The 21,089-nt window shown below is 44.4% G+C and overlaps 6 non-coding genes and 2 pseudogenes across 6 annotated transcripts; all 8 read right to left on the bottom strand.

The window, feature by feature from the left end:
- Window positions 1-3,298: 3,298 nt before the first annotated feature.
- On the bottom strand, window positions 3,299-3,462 carry LOC113099495 (U1 spliceosomal RNA). Its single transcript, XR_003289459.1, has one exon. It is a non-coding gene; the product is annotated as a U1 spliceosomal RNA (small nuclear RNA).
- A 374-nt stretch (window positions 3,463-3,836) lies between these two features.
- LOC113099456 (uncharacterized) lies at window positions 3,837-4,007 on the bottom strand (annotated as a pseudogene).
- A 4,846-nt stretch (window positions 4,008-8,853) lies between these two features.
- LOC113099483 (U1 spliceosomal RNA) lies at window positions 8,854-9,017 on the bottom strand. Its single transcript, XR_003289450.1, has one exon. It is a non-coding gene; the product is annotated as a U1 spliceosomal RNA (small nuclear RNA).
- A 374-nt stretch (window positions 9,018-9,391) lies between these two features.
- On the bottom strand, window positions 9,392-9,566 carry LOC113099509 (uncharacterized; annotated as a pseudogene).
- A 7,397-nt stretch (window positions 9,567-16,963) lies between these two features.
- Window positions 16,964-17,127, bottom strand: LOC113099472 (U1 spliceosomal RNA). Its single transcript, XR_003289439.1, has one exon. It is a non-coding gene; the product is annotated as a U1 spliceosomal RNA (small nuclear RNA).
- Window positions 17,128-17,501: 374 nt separating this feature from the next.
- LOC113099492 (U2 spliceosomal RNA) lies at window positions 17,502-17,692 on the bottom strand. The gene has a single exon (XR_003289456.1). It is a non-coding gene; the product is annotated as a U2 spliceosomal RNA (small nuclear RNA).
- Window positions 17,693-19,587: 1,895 nt separating this feature from the next.
- LOC113099450 (U1 spliceosomal RNA) lies at window positions 19,588-19,751 on the bottom strand. Its single transcript, XR_003289428.1, has one exon. It is a non-coding gene; the product is annotated as a U1 spliceosomal RNA (small nuclear RNA).
- Window positions 19,752-20,125: 374 nt separating this feature from the next.
- LOC113099491 (U2 spliceosomal RNA) lies at window positions 20,126-20,316 on the bottom strand. Its single transcript, XR_003289455.1, has one exon. It is a non-coding gene; the product is annotated as a U2 spliceosomal RNA (small nuclear RNA).
- Between the last annotated feature and the right edge of the window lie 773 nt (window positions 20,317-21,089).

The raw sequence follows: 21,089 nt of genomic DNA, 5'->3' as shown, positions 1-21,089 counted from the left end.
TCATTTGTGGTAAATGCCTCAGACCTTGGAAGCCCTGTGGGTCTTCCCATTGCTTAATGGGGACCCTCCAGGAACAATTCCAAATACCGTCTTCATCATAAACCTTCATAGCCTGGCCCCTTACAGTGCAAAATCTACCCAGCCATGTGCAAATGTCTTCTCCATTCACAGTCTCATTGAACATTCTAACGATAACCATTTTTTGTGTGTTATCAGTTAGTTTCTCAACTTTAAACATGGAAAACTGGGTCTTGTGTGTGTCAAAGCGCTGCCAGAACTCATTTAACAGTGCTGCATTTTTAAAACTCACATCGAAGCCTTTGTTAAAAGGCAGGGTTAGAATGCAATTTAAATCAGCAGGATTAAAACCTAGAAGTTTTTGCATAAGTTTCCTCGAAAAATCCAACCTTGACATTTCCATTAACTTTCCATCTTTTTCTAAAAAAAGGAACCTAGTGCTGTGGTGCCTCCGCATGCCGGCACGAGCAGCCGACATGTTGGAGGCACCGACAGCTAAAAGGAATCAAACAAACTAAAAAATTACCACAGCAATAAAAACAACGTAAAACAGGAAATAACTTACCTTAAGACCAGTTTCTCAATAAAAAAAAACTCCTCCTAAAAAACAAGCACAACACAATATGAAAGACAATAAATAGTAAAAAAAGTATGCCAGATGCAATACAATATACCTCTCGGAAGGTGTAGGACGTGCTATGGTAGAGCACAACCTAAAAAACCTCCAAGAGGCGATCGCAGTCTCTTCCTTTAAGCCAGACACTTGATCTTAGCCAAAAGGCCGAGAAGCGATGCTGCTAAGACGCAGCAGGGAGGAAGCCGGACACGGCGATGCCCATCTCGGCTTTGGTAAGTTTTGGGAGACCTAAAAACGCTGGGGGATGGTACCCTGATAGCACACATACATCTAGGAGACGTCTATTTGACATATGAATTTACATCTGCAAGATGTAGTTTTAAGGCTGTTTGCTCATCTGCAATACGTCTATTGGACGTCTCCTTTTAGCAGTGTTTGGAAGGTTACTTTGGAAATGTAATAGGTTACAGATTACAAGTTACCCTGTTTAAAATGTTATAGTAGTATAACTTTTTCAATTACTTTATTAAAGTAATGTAACTAATTACTTTTGAGTACTTTTAGATTACTTTTCTAAATTTGTGAAAATTAAATAATAATAAATAAAAACATATACATCAACTCAAATACAGTTATCTAATAAGCATGTGTCATTCCTGTATAATAAACTCCTGAAACATTGGTGTTTTTTTAAACTGCTGTCTCTTTGTATATGATATGATAGGTAAAATGCATGACGTGACACAGAGCAGTTCTAGAAATGATGTTTATGTGCTCATGTACTCCTATATTGAGGCGGCAGAGGCTGACAACACTGCAAGCTTCAGTAGGCCTATTTGTATTAAATGAAACTGCATGTTTTTGCCATTAATTTACAGGAAGGGCGGACTGGGAAAAACAAAAAATTCTGTTAAAATTCTGGAAATTATTAGGGCGTATGTCTCAGAACAGTCAGTGCAATTTGGGAAAGAAATCAGTGAAATCTGTATGTGGATGTGTGTAAATATTCAAATGTAATTGCCTTTGTAATCGTTAAAAATTTCATAAGTAACTTTAATTTAATTACTAATTTTTTCTTCGTAACTGTAACTAATTACAGTTACATTCATTTTGTAATTAAATTACGTAATGCTGTTACATGTAACTAGTTACTCCCCAACACTGCCTTTTAGATGTCAGATAGATGTCAATTAGATGTCTTTTAGATGTTTATGATTTAGAAGGTATATAAAACTGACATCTGAAAGGCGTATGTCAGACGTTTGTAGATGGCAGATGCTTTCCAGATCAACAGTTCTTTAACAGACATCTTGCAGACGTAAGTGTGCTATCTGGGTAGTACCCTCCCCTGTCTACAACGTCACCGGGCCTCGTCCCGATCGGCCTGACGGAAAGTACGGCATGGCTCGTAACTCCCAAACGGTTGGTCGCAGAGCCACGTGCCTTATGTCACCGGAATCCTTGGCTCGAGCCGAACGAGACGCAGGTCTCAGATTGGCCCGTCGCTCTGACGAAATTTTCGGGTATTTTGGATTTTGTCGAAAACCTTCTTTTGCAACCTGGCGCCAGGTATTTGGCCCAGTCCCACCCAAATCAGCACAGAAAGCTTCTCTGGAGTCTGAGTGTCAATAATCATCCAAAAATAGAGGAAATTTCCATTCACCTTGGCGAGGGGACCTCAAAACGTGCTAAGGTGGCGTGTCCGAGGTGGCTCGAATGGCTATAACTCCAGGAAGGAGTGAGATCCCTTCACCCAAATCGGCACACCTGTGCAGGGGCTCAGTCCGAGGCCAGGTGAAAAGGGACGCGGCGACAGGCCACTAGGTGGCGCCGTAAGCTGAAAAATAGGGAAAATGTAATGTAAATGGACAATCAAACAAAGATGAAAACACCTGCAACACTGCGGGATGGTAGTACCCTCCCCTGTCTGCAACGTCACCGGGCCTTGTCCCGATCGGCCTGACGGTGGAACTGCAGCGACGGAAAGTACGGCATCGCTCGTAACTCCCAAACGGTTGGTCGCAGAGCCACGTGCCTTATGTCACCGGAATCCTTGGCTCGAGCCGAACGAGACGCAGGTCTCAGATTGGCCCGTCGCTCTGACGAAATTTTCGGGTATTTTGGATTTTGTCGAAAACCTTCTTTTGCAACCTGGCGCCAGGTATTTGGCCCAGTCCCACCCAAATCAGCACAGAAAGCTTCTCTGGAGTCTGACTGTCAATAATCATCCAAAAAAATAGGAAATTTCCATTCACCTTGGCGAGGGGACCTCAAAGCGTGCTAAGGTGGCGTGTCCGAGGTGGCTCGAATGGCTATAACTCCAGGAAGGAGTGAGATCCCTTCACCCAAATCGGCACACCTGTGCAGGGGCTCAGTCCGAGGCCAGGTGAAAAAGGGCGCGGCGACAGGCCACTAGGTGTCGCTGTAAGCGACAACAAAATTAATACGAATCGAAAAAAAGGACAACCAAACAACATGGAGACAGTTACAGCTAGGCTGCAGTCAGTCCAATCTACTTTCAAAGTAAGGTCTGCGCTATGTTCGAACTAAACTACCCACCAGGGTCCGATTTTTCAAGAGCGCAAGTGACTTTGTTTCACAGGCGCACAACACATATCTCGCATGTGACAGAACTCCCCATTCTGAAAGGAAAATAAATAAAAAACTGTAAAAACCTCTTCTGCTTTGTTTCACCAACAATTTCAGGGGAGAGCGCGAACGCAGTCCCCCACTACCATAAATTATGCAGTCGAGATTCCCGCATTTGGGGAATTCGCAGGGGTCAGCATGGCCGGAGTGCAATGGACAAGCCTCGCCCTGGGTGAACCGCCTTCTTGATCATGGTGTCTCCCCTGCCAGGTAAGTATGAAGGCCCAGGCGGTCAGCCAGAGGTCTGATTTGCATCTCTACCATCCTCACCAACGGTTAGCCCTCCGCCCCCCCTCCGGGAAAGGAAGGACGGGTGCCTTCCGTTACTGGCCTGGAAACTGCCAAGCTCATGGGCCGGTGCTTCCCAACGCCAGTTTTAGATGACTCTCTTTAAACAAACACACCTGATTCGATGCGTCACCTCGTCTGTGAAAGACTTCAAGACCTCAGGTGGGTGCATCGTTAGTGGAAGAGTCCAAGACCCCAGGTGGACACATCAGGAAAAAAGTTTGCAATAAACCACAGCATCTGCAATGGCAGCTCTCATTCCTTGTTCTGCTATTCGACACAATAAATGGCAATCCCCAAAAAGGGAAAGCACACCGTTCCTGGAGACACTGCAATACCAGGCCGATGCATGGAGTGGACGGAGCAAGCCCCGGCTCCAGCTCCGTGATCTAAAAATCCATTTAATATGTAGTCCCCGGATGGGGGACGTATCAGATATTAAACTGATAAGAACAGATTTTTTTTTTTTTTTTTTTTTTTTTTTTTTTTTTTTTTTTTTATTATACTTTCAACATTACATTCATTTTTCCACATTTAAATCATAATTATACCTCATTTCACATTCAGTAACATTTATCATAATACAGTTCAACTAAATCTTTCCACCTTTCCTTGGCTGCATGTTTCCCCCACCTTTGTACATCCCACTTAATCCTTCCCCTTAATTCAGCCTCCACTCCCTGTACTATCCCTTCTGCTGACCTCCTGCCCTTTCCTCTAATCCACTCTTGTCTTTCCTCCCATATCCCTTTCTTCACCAAACTCATTATTAACCAAAGCATAAACGCAACTTTCCCTTCCTCCCCCCCTTCTCCACAACAATATTCCTTGAGAAAAATACATAATCTAACCTTTTCTCCACCCCTCTGGAGTTTCTCCATGTTGCCATACATGCTTTAGGATTAACCCTCTGCCCTCCGTCCACCAAATCATGCCCTTGCAGGATCCCCTCCAACACCTGCAGACTACTATCCCCTTTATCCCCTAGCTGTATATTGAAATCCCCCCCCATTATAATTTGTTTATTGGTGGCACAAACTGTTAACAACATATCAAAAATTTCTTTCCTCTCCTCTGCTGTCTGAGGAGCATACACTGAAAGTAATCGGTATTCACCCCCTCTCCACTTCACATCTGCCCCAGCCACCCTCCCTTGAGAAACTGTAAAATGATTCTCAACCTCTATTCCCTGATCCCAAAACAATATCCCCACCCCTGAAGAAAAAACCCCTCCCACACTCCATAATGCACCTCCCCTACCCCACTCTTCGGTAAATTTCCTTGCATCTTCAGAGCCTTTTAAATGAACTTTTTGCAAAAAATAAATATTACACTTACAATTATGCAAAAAAGAAAACACAGCTCTCCGTTTCACAGCATCTCTTATACCCCTTACATTTATCGTCCCCACTGTCAGCTCCTCAGTAGACAGCCTTATTCGTTCTTTAATGTCCCTCCCATTTCTTGTCCTTCCAGGCTTGTGGCCTCACTCTCACTCACTCCTAAATCTGCCCACCTTACCGGTGTTGACTTGAGGCCATATGACTCCTCTTCCCGCTCTTCATTCCCCCTACCAACCATTTCCTCTGTCAGCTGGAATAAGGGCCTTGCATTGTCCATCTCAAGCCCATCTTGACTGTCAGTAGACGATGATTCCTCTGAAAAGCTCATCTTTAGAACAGTCTCAGGCTTCCTCTTCTTACTTGGTCTCCCCTTTCTCTTTTCAGTTTTCCTGACCAGTTGGCTTTCCCTTGCATTAGCTGAGTCACTTTTACTCTCCTCTTCCATCTCCTCTTCTACTCCGTCCGCGCACTGCATGGGGCTTTTGAACTGTTCCCCACTAAGTGCCTCCAAGAAAGCCGCCATCACATCTTCCACTTCCTCTGTTTCTTTGCCTCTTTCCATCCCAGCAGCTCCCATCTCCTCACCAGGCTCTATCATCCCCTTCTCCGTCACCTGTTGCTCGATGATCCTCTTTTGACTTTCCTCCCCCAACCGTCTGTCCTTCATGCCTTCCTCCCCTCTCACTCCTTCTCTGTACTGCTTTCGGCCACCTTTGCAATCTCTCATCAAGTGGTCTAATGAACCACAGCTGTGACAAGACTTAGGAACAGTGCACTCTTTTGCAATGTGACCCAGCTGGGCACACTGCAAACACCTTTGCTCTTCACACCCGCCATCATTATGCCCATAACGTCTACACCTCCTACAAAAAGGAGGCTGTCTGGAGTAGAACAGATAGCCTTTGTCTGCCCCGATGTTAAACTGTGCAGGAGGATGCATCAACCCCTCCAACCCATTCTTCTCAGTTCTTAAAAGAACTTGGAATTGTCTTTTCCCAGTCCATAAACCCACACTGTCTCTCACATATCGCGCAGGTGTAAGAACTTCAGCAAATTTCGCAAGAAAAGCCACCAAGGCCTCATCTGTGACATATGGGTTATACATGTGCACTGTGATGACTCTAAAATTCGGCCTGTCCAAACTTATCACATTAAATCTTCCCACAAGGCCTACCTTGTCCATCCTTTCAAACTTCTCCAGCACTGCTTTGCACAGCTCTCCAGTATTCACAGTCACGTCGAAACACTTTTCTTGTCTGTTAGTCTGTAAACAGTACACGTCTTCCACTTTCAACTTCATTTTGTCCAGAAGAACAACCCTTGCAAAAACTTCTCTTTCCATCATATCCATCGCTGGATCCTTCAATTGGAAACGCAACGTGTTTCTCAGTCCCGCTCTTGGAACCGAGGGCGCAGATGTACCCGCCATATTTTCTTCTCCAAAGATCAAAAGCCCAACACTTGATCTTAGCCAAAAGGCCGAGAAGCGATGCTGCTAAGACGCAGCAGGGAGGAAGCCGGACACGGCGATGCCCATCTCGGCTTTGGTAAGTTTTGGGAGACCTAAAAACGCTGGGGGATGGTACCCTGATAGCACACATACATCTAGGAGACGTCTATTTGACATATGAATTTACATCTGCAAGATGTAGTTTTAAGGCTGTTTGCTCATCTGCAATACGTCTATTGGACGTCTCCTTTTAGCAGTGTTTGGAAGGTTACTTTGGAAATGTAATAGGTTACAGATTACAAGTTACCCTGTTTAAAATGTTATAGTAGTATAACTTTTTCAATTACTTTATTAAAGTAATGTAACTAATTACTTTTGAGTACTTTTAGATTACTTTTCTAAATTTGTGAAAATTAAATAATAATAAATAAAAACATATACATCAACTCAAATACAGTTATCTAATAAGCATGTGTCATTCCTGTATAATAAACTCCTGAAACATTGGTGTTTTTTTAAACTGCTGTCTCTTTGTATATGATATGATAGGTAAAATGCATGACGTGACACAGAGCAGTTCTAGAAATGATGTTTATGTGCTCATGTACTCCTATATTGAGGCGGCAGAGGCTGACAACACTGCAAGCTTCAGTAGGCCTATTTGTATTAAATGAAACTGCATGTTTTTGCCATTAATTTACAGGAAGGGCGGACTGGGAAAAACAAAAAATTCTGTTAAAATTCTGGAAATTATTAGGGCGTATGTCTCAGAACAGTCAGTGCAATTTGGGAAAGAAATCAGTGAAATCTGTATGTGGATGTGTGTAAATATTCAAATGTAATTGCCTTTGTAATCGTTAAAAATTTCATAAGTAACTTTAATTTAATTACTAATTTTTTCTTCGTAACTGTAACTAATTACAGTTACATTCATTTTGTAATTAAATTACGTAATGCTGTTACATGTAACTAGTTACTCCCCAACACTGCCTTTTAGATGTCAGATAGATGTCAATTAGATGTCTTTTAGATGTTTATGATTTAGAAGGTATATAAAACTGACATCTGAAAGGCGTATGTCAGACGTTTGTAGATGGCAGATGCTTTCCAGATCAACATTTCTTTAACAGACATCTTGCAGACGTAAGTGTGCTATCTGGGTAGTACCCTCCCCTGTCTACAACGTCACCGGGCCTCGTCCCGATCGGCCTGACGGAAAGTACGGCATGGCTCGTAACTCCCAAACGGTTGGTCGCAGAGCCACGTGCCTTATGTCACCGGAATCCTTGGCTCGAGCCGAACGAGACGCAGGTCTCAGATTGGCCCGTCGCTCTGACGAAATTTTCGGGTATTTTGGATTTTGTCGAAAACCTTCTTTTGCAACCTGGCGCCAGGTATTTGGCCCAGTCCCACCCAAATCAGCACAGAAAGCTTCTCTGGAGTCTGAGTGTCAATAATCATCCAAAAATAGAGGAAATTTCCATTCACCTTGGCGAGGGGACCTCAAAACGTGCTAAGGTGGCGTGTCCGAGGTGGCTCGAATGGCTATAACTCCAGGAAGGAGTGAGATCCCTTCACCCAAATCGGCACACCTGTGCAGGGGCTCAGTCCGAGGCCAGGTGAAAAGGGACGCGGCGACAGGCCACTAGGTGGCGCCGTAAGCTGAAAAATAGGGAAAATGTAATGTAAATGGACAATCAAACAAAGATGAAAACACCTGCAACACTGCGGGATGGTAGTACCCTCCCCTGTCTGCAACGTCACCGGGCCTTGTCCCGATCGGCCTGACGGTGGAACTGCAGCGACGGAAAGTACGGCATCGCTCGTAACTCCCAAACGGTTGGTCGCAGAGCCACGTGCCTTATGTCACCGGAATCCTTGGCTCGAGCCGAACGAGACGCAGGTCTCAGATTGGCCCGTCGCTCTGACGAAATTTTCGGGTATTTTGGATTTTGTCGAAAACCTTCTTTTGCAACCTGGCGCCAGGTATTTGGCCCAGTCCCACCCAAATCAGCACAGAAAGCTTCTCTGGAGTCTGACTGTCAATAATCATCCAAAAAAATAGGAAATTTCCATTCACCTTGGCGAGGGGACCTCAAAGCGTGCTAAGGTGGCGTGTCCGAGGTGGCTCGAATGGCTATAACTCCAGGAAGGAGTGAGATCCCTTCACCCAAATCGGCACACCTGTGCAGGGGCTCAGTCCGAGGCCAGGTGAAAAAGGGCGCGGCGACAGGCCACTAGGTGTCGCTGTAAGCGACAACAAAATTAATACGAATCGAAAAAAAGGACAACCAAACAACATGGAGACAGTTACAGCTAGGCTGCAGTCAGTCCAATCTACTTTCAAAGTAAGGTCTGCGCTATGTTCGAACTAAACTACCCACCAGGGTCCGATTTTTCAAGAGCGCAAGTGACTTTGTTTCACAGGCGCACAACACATATCTCGCATGTGACAGAACTCCCCATTCTGAAAGGAAAATAAATAAAAAACTGTAAAAACCTCTTCTGCTTTGTTTCACCAACAATTTCAGGGGAGAGCGCGAACGCAGTCCCCCACTACCATAAATTATGCAGTCGAGATTCCCGCATTTGGGGAATTCGCAGGGGTCAGCATGGCCGGAGTGCAATGGACAAGCCTCGCCCTGGGTGAACCGCCTTCTTGATCATGGTGTCTCCCCTGCCAGGTAAGTATGAAGGCCCAGGCGGTCAGCCAGAGGTCTGATTTGCATCTCTACCATCCTCACCAACGGTTAGCCCTCCGCCCCCCCTCCGGGAAAGGAAGGACGGGTGCCTTCCGTTACTGGCCTGGAAACTGCCAAGCTCATGGGCCGGTGCTTCCCAACGCCAGTTTTAGATGACTCTCTTTAAACAAACACACCTGATTCGATGCGTCACCTCGTCTGTGAAAGACTTCAAGACCTCAGGTGGGTGCATCGTTAGTGGAAGAGTCCAAGACCCCAGGTGGACACATCAGGAAAAATGTTTGCAATAAACCACAGCATCTGCAATGGCAGCTCTCATTCCTTGTTCTGCTATTCGACACAATAAATGGCAATCCCCAAAAAGGGAAAGCACACCGTTCCTGGAGACACTGCAATACCAGGCCGATGCATGGAGTGGACGGAGCAAGCCCCGGCTCCAGCTCCGTGATCTAAAAATCCATTTAATATGTAGTCCCCGGATGGGGGACGTATCAGATATTAAACTGATAAGAACAGATTTTTTCTTTCGAAAAAGTTTTATTGTCACCATTTACATTTTTTCCATTTGCATTTTTTCTTTTTCACACAACATTTTCTTTTTAATCACACATTAAAACAAGCAATATAATATATAATAAATACACATGGTAAAATGAAAGAAACAATCATTGTTAAAAAGCATTTGATTAAAACCACAGTGTTTTGCTTGTTTTTAAAAGTCCATTATTGAGGTGTGTTTAAAAGGTGCGGTCAGTTCCAAAAGTAAAATACAAATTTTAAAAAAAGCAAACAAGCCTCGTATATATATATATGTTAATAAAACCTCTTTCATGATAAAAAAATAAAAAACACCAATTAAAAATCATCTATTGTGCAAGACCGGGGGTGAGTCCTTATCAAGTGGGTCATCACCCCACTCTCCAGAACAGGGACATGAGATGCTACTTTATGGACTCAGCGGAGATCCCCTCTCCTCCGGCCCGCTGGCCCGCTGTTCCCGTAGCCAGAGTGGTGAGGGTGCATCTACGGGCGGCCAGGGTCGGTGCCTGCCGGGACCCTCTCCGTGCGACCCCGGCCCCCCCGTCCGAATATCGTCGTCCGGTACCCCTGCAGCATTGATGTTACCTTTAGCTCGCATGCATGGAGGGTTACCGTAACGCGCTTCCCCACCAGCAGGTTTCTGGTGGCCCAGATGGCATCCTTGATGACGTTGAGGGTGAGCCAGAGCGAGGTAAATTTCTGTGCCGTCAAGTCCTTCAAGCCCCGGCCCACCCCAAGGATGGCGAGCTGGTACCCGAACTGGGCCCCACCCGCTGGTAGGCACGGGAAATACAGGGGGCCGGTCTTGGCCCACAGGTCCCGCGCAGTGCTGCACTCCCAGAGCAGGTGGTGGACGGTCTCCGGGGAATTGCAGCCGGACCGCGGGCAGATGGGGTTCTTGGCCATGCCTCTGGAGTGCATAACCGCCCTGACCGGGAGGATCTCATGAGCCACCATCCACGATAAGTCCTTGTGCCTGTTCTGGAGAGCGGGGTGAGCCGCGTTCCGCCAAACCTGTTTGGCCTCACTTGGTGTGAGGCCCGGAACTGGACTCACCGGTTCCCGGTCCTGCACAACAGAGATGAGAGACTTGTGTTGAGTTAAAATGGTGACATCTTCACTCTCTAAAAGGTATTTCTTTAAAAACTTTTTTATAAAACTGTACTCTTTGGGCAAGTTAAAAGACACTGGGGTTTTCAAGTCCACTGGTAAAATTTTCAGTGTTCGTAGGTAAGACCCCATCCAAAATCGCGCCATTGCAGCCGTCTTGTTTTCTTTGGATGGGGTCGTGGCATAACTAATGTGCAGGGCGGTGAAGCGGCTGCCTAAAAACAGGTGGGGGTCTGGGAGGCCTTTTCCACCGTTCTCCGGCCTTTTCTTGATGGTCTCCCTCTTCAGGCGCTCCCACTTGGACCCCCACAGGAAGTAAAACACCGCCCTCTCCAATTTCCCCAGGAACCACCGAGGGGGGCTAAAAACAGAACAGACAAGTAAAATCAGAGGTAAAATCACAGATTTAAAAATTAAAACCTTGCCTTCCATCGTCATCTGTCTTAGTCCCCAAAACCCCAGTCTTTTCCTAACTTTCCCTAACAAGTCAGTCCAGTTTTCCCGTCCACCCCCGTCTTTATCAAATTTAACGCCTAAAATCTTAAAATCGTTGTCTTTAAAACCCAAATCAAGTCCTCCTGTGTCCACGTCTCCCCACGGCCCGAAGAGCTGGGCCTCGGACTTGTTTCTATTGAGTTTGGCGCCCGAGGCCCGACCGTACCAGTCAGTCAAGTCCAGTGCTCTTCGTATTGATAAAACGTCTGTGGCTAAAAGAGTTACGTCGTCCATATATAAAACACAGGTCGCCGTCAGTCCCCCCGTCCCAGGAACGTCCAGTCCTTTGATCCATTTGTCCCTTCTCAAGATCTGTGCCAGTGGCTCGATGCAAGCCACATACAGAAGAGGAGATAAAGGACATCCCTGACGGACACCACTGTGTATGTTCACAGCTTTGGAAAGATGCCCATTTATTAGAATTTTGCTGACTATTCCCTTGTACAGCAGTCCCACCCAGGCTATAAACCTCTTTGGAAACCCCATTTTCTCCAGAACCTGGAAGAGGTACTGGTGCGAGACTCGATCAAATGCTTTTTCAAAATCTAAATTTAGGACTACTAGCCGAATATTTCTGTCTCTCGCGTAACAGATGGCGTCTCTAATCAGCACTAGGTTGTCTGTTATCTTTCTTCCGGGCACAGAACAAGCTTGATCCGGGTGAATCACGTCCTCTAAAACAGTTGACATGCGTGTTGCTAAAACTTTGCTAAAAAGTTTATAATCGAAATTTAAAAGTGTTATGGGTCTCCAGTTTTTTAAGTCAGTCCGGTCACCTTTTTTGTGAAGTAAAGAAACTATCCCTATTCTAAAACTGTCTGGAAGTCTGTCGAGGGTCTCAAACTCTTTAAAAACTGTCAAAAGCTCTTGTCCTAAAATGTCCCAAAATGTTAGATAAAACTCCAGGGGAAGTCCATCCACTCCTGGGGACTTCCCCTTTTTAAAACCTCCAAGAGCTTTTTGGGTTTCTAAAATGTTCAAATCTTGGGCTAAAATCTCATTTTGACAGTCGACCCTTTTCTCAACAAAATTTAAAACTTCTTTTACGGTGTCTGAGTGTACCTTTTTAAAACTATATAAAGCCCCATAAAATTTTTCCACATCCTCTAAAATCTCTTTTGTTGTGTTAACCTCCCTATCCCCTGTTTTAACCCTGGTTAACCCCCCACCCCTTGTTATTATTTTCTTAAAAAAATATCTGGTACACTTTTCCCCTTCTTCAATTTCTCTCTCTTTGCTTCTTAAAAGGACCCCTTTACTTTCTATATTGGCTAAAACTGACATTTCCTTTTTTACATCCTGGATTTCATTGTTAAAATCAAAACCATTATTTAAAAGATTAAAATACCTTTGTAGTCTTTTTTGCAACCCCAACATGCATTTCTTTTCCCTACTCTTCTTTTCTTTCCCTATCTTTCTAAAAAACTGTCTCGTCCGGTCCTTTACCATCTCCCACCACTGTGCACGTGTATCATAAAAGTCTTGGAGGGTCTGCCATTGGCTGAACTGTTCCCTATATTCTAAAATTACATTCTTGTCTTCCAACAGGGAACAGTTCAGCTTCCACAGCCCTCCCCCTACCGTCACACCCATGGGCAGTGAAAGGGTGCAAGACAGCATCAGGTGATCAGAGAAAAAAAGGGGGGTTAATGTAGCATCGGTTGGCGGGCAGTCCCTTGTAAACACGTAGTCGATTCGAGAGGCTTTGGTACCATCACCACTGAACCAGGTGAAGCCCTCCTCTCTTTGATGCAAAATTTTAAAACAGTCGACTAAATTAAAATCTCTGACTAAACCCTGCAATAAAACCGACGTTTTGTCCACTCTGAAATCCTCCCCTACCCTTTTCCTGTCTGTTTTAGATAAAACACAATTAAAATCCCCTGCTACCATTAGGGGAGCCCTACCTAGCATGTGGGGTTGCAAGTCTTCTAAAAGCTCATATCTTTCGTTCTTTTCCGTAAAACCATATACATTAAGAACATTAAAATCCCTGTCTAAAAAGGTCAGATTTACTAAAAGTGCCCGGCCTTGCCTCACCACAGTGCTGCCCTTCACCAAGATGTTAGGATTATTAATTAAAACCGCAACTCCGTCGTTTTTGTTAAAATTTGATCCGCTCCATATGGAGGCTCCTGCGGACCATAGCTCTTCCATTTTTGTGTACCTAGTTAAAAAGGGCAGAGAACACTCTTGTAATAAAAACAAATCTGACTTAAAAGATTTTAAAAGGGACAAAATACTCTGTGCTCTAATGGTGGACCTCACACTTCTGACATTGATAGTAGAGATGGTGAGGGCCATGAGCAGTAGGGTTAAAAAGGTATGAGGCATTTAAAACAGAAGACAATAAAAAGACTACAAAAATATGATTAAAATCATGTTACATCTTGTAGCATTTGTCTTTCCTTTTCCCCAGATGAGCTGAGGTCAGGAGGGCAAATGCCTGTCGCTTCAGAGGCCACAGAGGGAACCTCTTGTGGCTCCTTTGGCGATGATGCTGTTAGCTTAATGTGCAAAAAGGAAACCTCATTTGGGGACTCTAGGGGCCACATGCGCTCCAGATCTACCGAGTCGGAACTATCGAGCTTATATGCTGCCCTAGATTTTTTCTCCTCCGTTACAATCAGAGGAGACCCCGCAGGTCTTTTTTGCACCTGAGCATTAGGGAGTGAACACTGTGTCTCACTCCCGGTGGATTCTTCCACCCCATCCGAAACTGTTACCAGTGACTCTTCCTCACTTTCCTCTCCTTCCATTACCACTTCCTGTTCCGTTGCCTCCGCCCCTGTGGCCGCCCCACTTCCTCCTTCCTGCCCAATCCCTGAGGCCGGCTGGGAATTTGAAATTCCCGCCAAAACCTCAGGGACCGCCTCCTCTCTCCTTTGTTCCTTCGTTTGTTGCCCATGTGGGGCGGCCATTTTTAGCTTGTTGGCAAAACTTTTAGGGCAGTCTCTGTAGAGATGGTTTGTTTCTCCACAAAGATTGCACCGTCTGCCATTGGTACAGTCATCAAAACTGTGACCAATTTCTCTACACTTCCCACAGATTAACTCTTGGCATGCTTCAGCTAGATGACCAAACCTTCCACACTTTCTGCAGAGTTTGGGCATTCCTTGATAATGTATGTAGCCTCTGTTCTCTCCGAGCACAATCATGGAAGGCAGATGTTTCAGGCCCTGGTAGCCCCCAGCGTCTTCCCATTGTTTAATGGGAATTCGCCAGGAGCATGTCCAAATGCCATCTTCATCTAACACTTTGACAGGCTGGCCTCGAACAGTGCAAAATCTACCCAACCAAACACAAATATCATCTCCAGTCACGGTTTCATTGAACATCCTGACAATCACAGTTTTAAGTGTGTTATCAGAAAGTTTCTCAACAGTGAACATGGAGAACTGGGCTTTAACTGATTCAAACCTTTGCCAAAAGTCATTAAGTAGGGAAGCGGTTTTAAAACTAACATCAAATCCTTTGTTCAAGGGCAGAGTCATCAAACAATTCAGGTCATCACATTTAAAAGCTAGGGTCTTTTGGATCAGCTTCCTGGAAAAGTCCATACGGGACATTCCCAGGAGCTTCCCCTCACCCTGCCTGAATAAAAAACGCACGCTGTGGTGCCTCCGCACGCCGGCACGGGCAGCCGACATGATGGAGGCACCAACAGCCTAAAAACTTAAAACAACAATAAATACACCAATAAATAACAAAATAAATAATTAAAAGACCTCACCTTAAAACTTGTTGGAGCCCGAAGCAGCAGAGTTCAATATACCTCTCGAAGTTGTGTGACTCAAGATATGAAACGATCTCGAGTCAGGAAACCTCCAAGAGGCGATCGCAGTCTCAACCGTCCGACAAGATACTTGATCTTAGCCAAAAGGCCGAGAAGCGATGCTGCTAAGACGCAGCAGGGAGGAAGCCGGACACGGCGATGCCCATCTCGGCTTTGGTAAGTTTTGGGAGACCTAAAAACGCTGGGGGATGGTACCCTGATAGCACACATACATCTAGGAGACGTCTATTTGACATATGAATTTACATCTGCAAGATGTAGTTTTAAGGCTGTTTGCTCATCTGCAATACGTCTATTGGACGTCTCCTTTTAGCAGTGTTTGGAAGGTTACTTTGGAAATGTAATAGGTTACAGATTACAAGTTACCCTGTTTAAAATGTTATAGTAGTATAACTTTTTCAATTACTTTATTAAAGTAATGTAACTAATTACTTTTGAGTACTTTTAGATTACTTTTCTAAATTTGTGAAAATTAAATAATAATAAATAAAAACATATACATCAACTCAAATACAGTTATCTAATAAGCATGTGTCATTCCTGTATAATAAACTCCTGAAACATTGGTGTTTTTTTAAACTGCTGTCTCTTTGTATATGATATGATAGGTAAAATGCATGACGTGACACAGAGCAGTTCTAGAAATGATGTTTATGTGCTCATGTACTCCTATATTGAGGCGGCAGAGGCTGACAACACTGCAAGCTTCAGTAGGCCTATTTGTATTAAATGAAACTGCATGTTTTTGCCATTAATTTACAGGAAGGGCGGACTGGGAAAAACAAAAAATTCTGTTAAAATTCTGGAAATTATTAGGGCGTATGTCTCAGAACAGTCAGTGCAATTTGGGAAAGAAATCAGTGAAATCTGTATGTGGATGTGTGTAAATATTCAAATGTAATTGCCTTTGTAATCGTTAAAAATTTCATAAGTAACTTTAATTTAATTACTAATTTTTTCTTCGTAACTGTAACTAATTACAGTTACATTCATTTTGTAATTAAATTACGTAATGCTGTTACATGTAACTAGTTACTCCCCAACACTGCCTTTTAGATGTCAGATAGATGTCAATTAGATGTCTTTTAGATGTTTATGATTTAGAAGGTATATAAAACTGACATCTGAAAGGCGTATGTCAGACGTTTGTAGATGGCAGATGCTTTCCAGATCAACATTTCTTTAACAGACATCTTGCAGACGTAAGTGTGCTATCTGGGTAGTACCCTCCCCTGTCTACAACGTCACCGGGCCTCGTCCCGATCGGCCTGACGGAAAGTACGGCATGGCTCGTAACTCCCAAACGGTTGGTCGCAGAGCCACGTGCCTTATGTCACCGGAATCCTTGGCTCGAGCCGAACGAGACGCAGGTCTCAGATTGGCCCGTCGCTCTGACGAAATTTTCGGGTATTTTGGATTTTGTCGAAAACCTTCTTTTGCAACCTGGCGCCAGGTATTTGGCCCAGTCCCACCCAAATCAGCACAGAAAGCTTCTCTGGAGTCTGAGTGTCAATAATCATCCAAAAAAATAGGAAATTTCCATTCACCTTGGCGAGGGGACCTCAAAGCGTGCTAAGGTGGCGTGTCCGAGGTGGCTCGAATGGCTATAACTCCAGGAAGGAGTGAGATCCCTTCACCCAAATCGGCACACCTGTGCAGGGGCTCAGTCCGAGGCCAGGTGAAAAAGGGCGCGGCGACAGGCCACTAGGTGTCGCTGTAAGCGACAACAAAATTAATACGAATCGAAAAAAAGGACAACCAAACAACATGGAGACAGTTACAGCTAGGCTGCAGTCAGTCCAATCTACTTTCAAAGTAAGGTCTGCGCTATGTTCGAACTAAACTACCCACCAGGGTCCGATTTTTCAAGAGCGCAAGTGACTTTGTTTCACAGGCGCACAACACATATCTCGCATGTGACAGAACTCCCCATTCTGAAAGGAAAATAAAAAAAAAACTGTAAAAACCTCTTCTGCTTTGTTTCACCAACAATTTCAGGGGAGAGCGCGAACGCAGTCCCCCACTACCATAAATTATGCAGTCGAGATTCCCGCATTTGGGGAATTCGCAGGGGTCAGCATGGCCGGAGTGCAATGGACAAGCCTCGCCCTGGGTGAACCGCCTTCTTGATCATGGTGTCTCCCCTGCCAGGTAAGTATGAAGGCCCAGGCGGTCAGCCAGAGGTCTGATTTGCATCTCTACCATCCTCACCAACGGTTAGCCCTCCGCCCCCCCTCCGGGAAAGGAAGGACGGGTGCCTTCCGTTACTGGCCTGGAAACTGCCAAGCTCATGGGCCGGTGCTTCCCAACGCCAGTTTTAGATGACTCTCTTTAAACAAACACACCTGATTCGATGCGTCACCTCGTCTGTGAAAGACTTCAAGACCTCAGGTGGGTGCATCGTTAGTGGAAGAGTCCAAGACCCCAGGTGGACACATCAGGAAAAAAGTTTGCAATAAACCACAGCATCTGCAATGGCAGCTCTCATTCCTTGTTCTGCTATTCGACACAATAAATGGCAATCCCCAAAAAGGGAAAGCACACCGTTCCTGGAGACACTGCAATACCAGGCCGATGCATGGAGTGGACGGAGCAAGCCCCGGCTCCAGCTCCGTGATCTAAAAATCCATTTAATATGTAGTCCCCGGATGGGGGACGTATCAGATATTAAACTGATAAGAACAGATACTACACTTGATCTTAGCCAAAAGGCCGAGAAGCGATGCTGCTAAGACGCAGCAGGGAGGAAGCCGGACACGGCGATGCCCATCTCGGCTTTGGTAAGTTTTGGGAGACCTAAAAACGCTGGGGGATGGTACCCTGATAGCACACATACATCTAGGAGACGTCTATTTGACATATGAATTTACATCTGCAAGATGTAGTTTTAAGGCTGTTTGCTCATCTGCAATACGTCTATTGGACGTCTCCTTTTAGCAGTGTTTGGAAGGTTACTTTGGAAATGTAATAGGTTACAGATTACAAGTTACCCTGTTTAAAATGTTATAGTAGTATAACTTTTTCAATTACTTTATTAAAGTAATGTAACTAATTACTTTTGAGTACTTTTAGATTACTTTTCTAAATTTGTGAAAATTAAATAATAATAAATAAAAACATATACATCAACTCAAATACAGTTATCTTATAAGCATGTGTCATTCCTGTATAATAAACTCCTGAAACATTGGTGTTTTTTTAAACTGCTGTCTCTTTGTATATGATATGATAGGTAAAATGCATGACGTGACACAGAGCAGTTCTAGAAATGATGTTTATGTGCTCATGTACTCCTATATTGAGGCGGCAGAGGCTGACAACACTGCAAGCTTCAGTAGGCCTATTTGTATTAAATGAAACTGCATGTTTTTGCCATTAATTTACAGGAAGGGCGGACTGGGAAAAACAAAAAATTCTGTTAAAATTCTGGAAATTATTAGGGCGTATGTCTCAGAACAGTCAGTGCAATTTGGGAAAGAAATCAGTGAAATCTGTATGTGGATGTGTGTAAATATTCAAATGTAATTGCCTTTGTAATCGTTAAAAATTTCATAAGTAACTTTAATTTAATTACTAATTTTTTCTTCGTAACTGTAACTAATTACAGTTACATTCATTTTGTAATTAAATTACGTAATGCTGTTACATGTAACTAGTTACTCCCCAACACTGCCTTTTAGATGTCAGATAGATGTCAATTAGATGTCTTTTAGATGTTTATGATTTAGAAGGTATATAAAACTGACATCTAAAAGGCGTATGTCAGACGTTTGTAGATGGCAGATGCTTTCCAGATCAACATTTCTTTAACAGACATCTTCCAGACGTAAGTGTGCTATCTGGGTATTACCCTCCCCTGTCTACAACGTCACCGGGCCTCGTCCCGATCGGCCTGACGGAAAGTACGGCATGGCTCGTAACTCCCAAACGGTTGGTCGCAGAGCCACGTGCCTTATGTCACCGGAATCCTTGGCTCGAGCCGAACGAGACGCAGGTCTCAGATTGGCCCGTCGCTCTGACGAAATTTTCGGGTATTTTGGATTTTGTCGAAAACCTTCTTTTGCAACCTGGCGCCAGGTATTTGGCCCAGTCCCACCCAAATCAGCACAGAAAGCTTCTCTGGAGTCTGAGTGTCAATAATCATCCAAAAAAATAGGAAATTTCCATTCACCTTGGCGAGGGGACCTCAAAGCGTGCTAAGGTGGCTTGTCCGAGGTGGCTCGAATGGCTATAACTCCAGGAAGGAGTGAGATCCCTTCACCCAAATCGGCACACCTGTGCAGGGGCTCAGTCCGAGGCCAGGTGAAAAAGGGCGCGGCGACAGGCCACTAGGTGTCGCTGTAAGCGACAACAAAATTAATACGAATCGAAAAAAAGGACAACCAAACAACATGGAGACAGTTACAGCTAGGCTGCAGTCAGTCCAATCTACTTTCAAAGTAAGGTCTGCGCTATGTTCGAACTAAACTACCCACCAGGGTCCGATTTTTCAAGAGCGCAAGTGACTTTGTTTCACAGGCGCACAACACATATCTCGCATTTGACAGAACTCCCCATTCTGAAAGGAAAATAAATAAAAAACTGTAAAAACCTCTTCTGCTTTGTTTCACCAACAATTTCAGGGGAGAGCGCGAACGCAGTCCCCCACTACCATAAATTATGCAGTCGAGATTCCCGCATTTGGGGAATTCGCAGGGGTCAGCATGGCCGGAGTGCAATGGACAAGCCTCGCCCTGGGTGAACCGCCTTCTTGATCATGGTGTCTCCCCTGCCAGGTAAGTATGAAGGCCCAGGCGGTCAGCCAGAGGTCTGATTTGCATCTCTACCATCCTCACCAACGGTTAGCCCTCCGCCCCCCCTCCGGGAAAGGAAGGACGGGTGCCTTCCGTTACTGGCCTGGAAACTGCCAAGCTCATGGGCCGGTGCTTCCCAACGCCAGTTTTAGATGACTCTCTTTAAACAAACACACCTGATTCGATGCGTCACCTCGTCTGTGAAAGACTTCAAGACCTCAGGTGGGTGCATCGTTAGTGGAAGAGTCCAAGACCCCAGGTGGACACATCAGGAAAAAAGTTTGCAATAAACCACAGCATCTGCAATGGCAGCTCTCATTCCTTGTTCTGCTATTCGACACAATAAATGGCAATCCCCAAAAAGGGAAAGCACACCGTTCCTGGAGACACTGCAATACCAGGCCGATGCATGGAGTGGACGGAGCAAGCCCCGGCTCCAGCTCCGTGATCTAAAAATCCATTTAATATGTAGTCCCCGGATGGGGGACGTATCAGATATTAAACTGATAAGAACAGATACTACACTTGATCTTAGCCAAAAGGCCGAGAAGCGATGCTGCTAAGACGCAGCAGGGAGGAAGCCGGACACGGCGATGCCCATCTCGGCTTTGGTAAGTTTTGGGAGACCTAAAAACGCTGGGGGATGGTACCCTGATAGCACACATACATCTAGGAGACGTCTATTTGACATATGAATTTACATCTGCAAGATGTAGTTTTAAGGCTGTTTGCTCATCTGCAATACGTCTATTGGACGTCTCCTTTTAGCAGTGTTTGGAAGGTTACTTTGGAAATGTAATAGGTTACAGATTACAAGTTACCCTGTTTAAAATGTTATAGTAGTATAACTTTTCAATTACTTTATTAAAGTAATGTAACTAATTACTTTTGAGTACTTTTAGATTACTTTTCTAAATTTGTGAAAATTAAATAATAATAAATAAAACATATACATCAACTCAAATGACAGTTATCTATATAAGCATGTGTCATTCCTGTATATAAACTCCTGAAACATTGGTGTTTTTTTAAACTGCTGTCTCTTTGTATATGATATGATAGGTAAAATGCATGACGTGACACAGAGCAGTTCTAGAAATGATGTTTATGTGCTCATGTACTTCCTATATGAGGCGGCAGAGGCTGACAACACTGCAAGCTTCAGTAGGCCTATTTGTATTAAATGAAACTGCATGTTTTTGCCATTAATTTACAGGAAGGGCGGACTGGGAAAAAAAAAATCTGTTAAAATTCTGGAATTATTAGGGCGTATGTCTCAGAACAGTCAGTGCAATTTGGGAAAGAAATCAGTGAAATCTGTATGTGGA

The sequence above is a fragment of the Carassius auratus genome, unplaced genomic scaffold (genome assembly GCF_003368295.1).
Source record: "Carassius auratus strain Wakin unplaced genomic scaffold, ASM336829v1 scaf_tig00216951, whole genome shotgun sequence".
Classification (NCBI taxonomy): Eukaryota; Metazoa; Chordata; class Actinopteri; order Cypriniformes; family Cyprinidae; genus Carassius; species Carassius auratus.
This window is presented reverse-complemented; position numbering and strand designations above follow the sequence as displayed.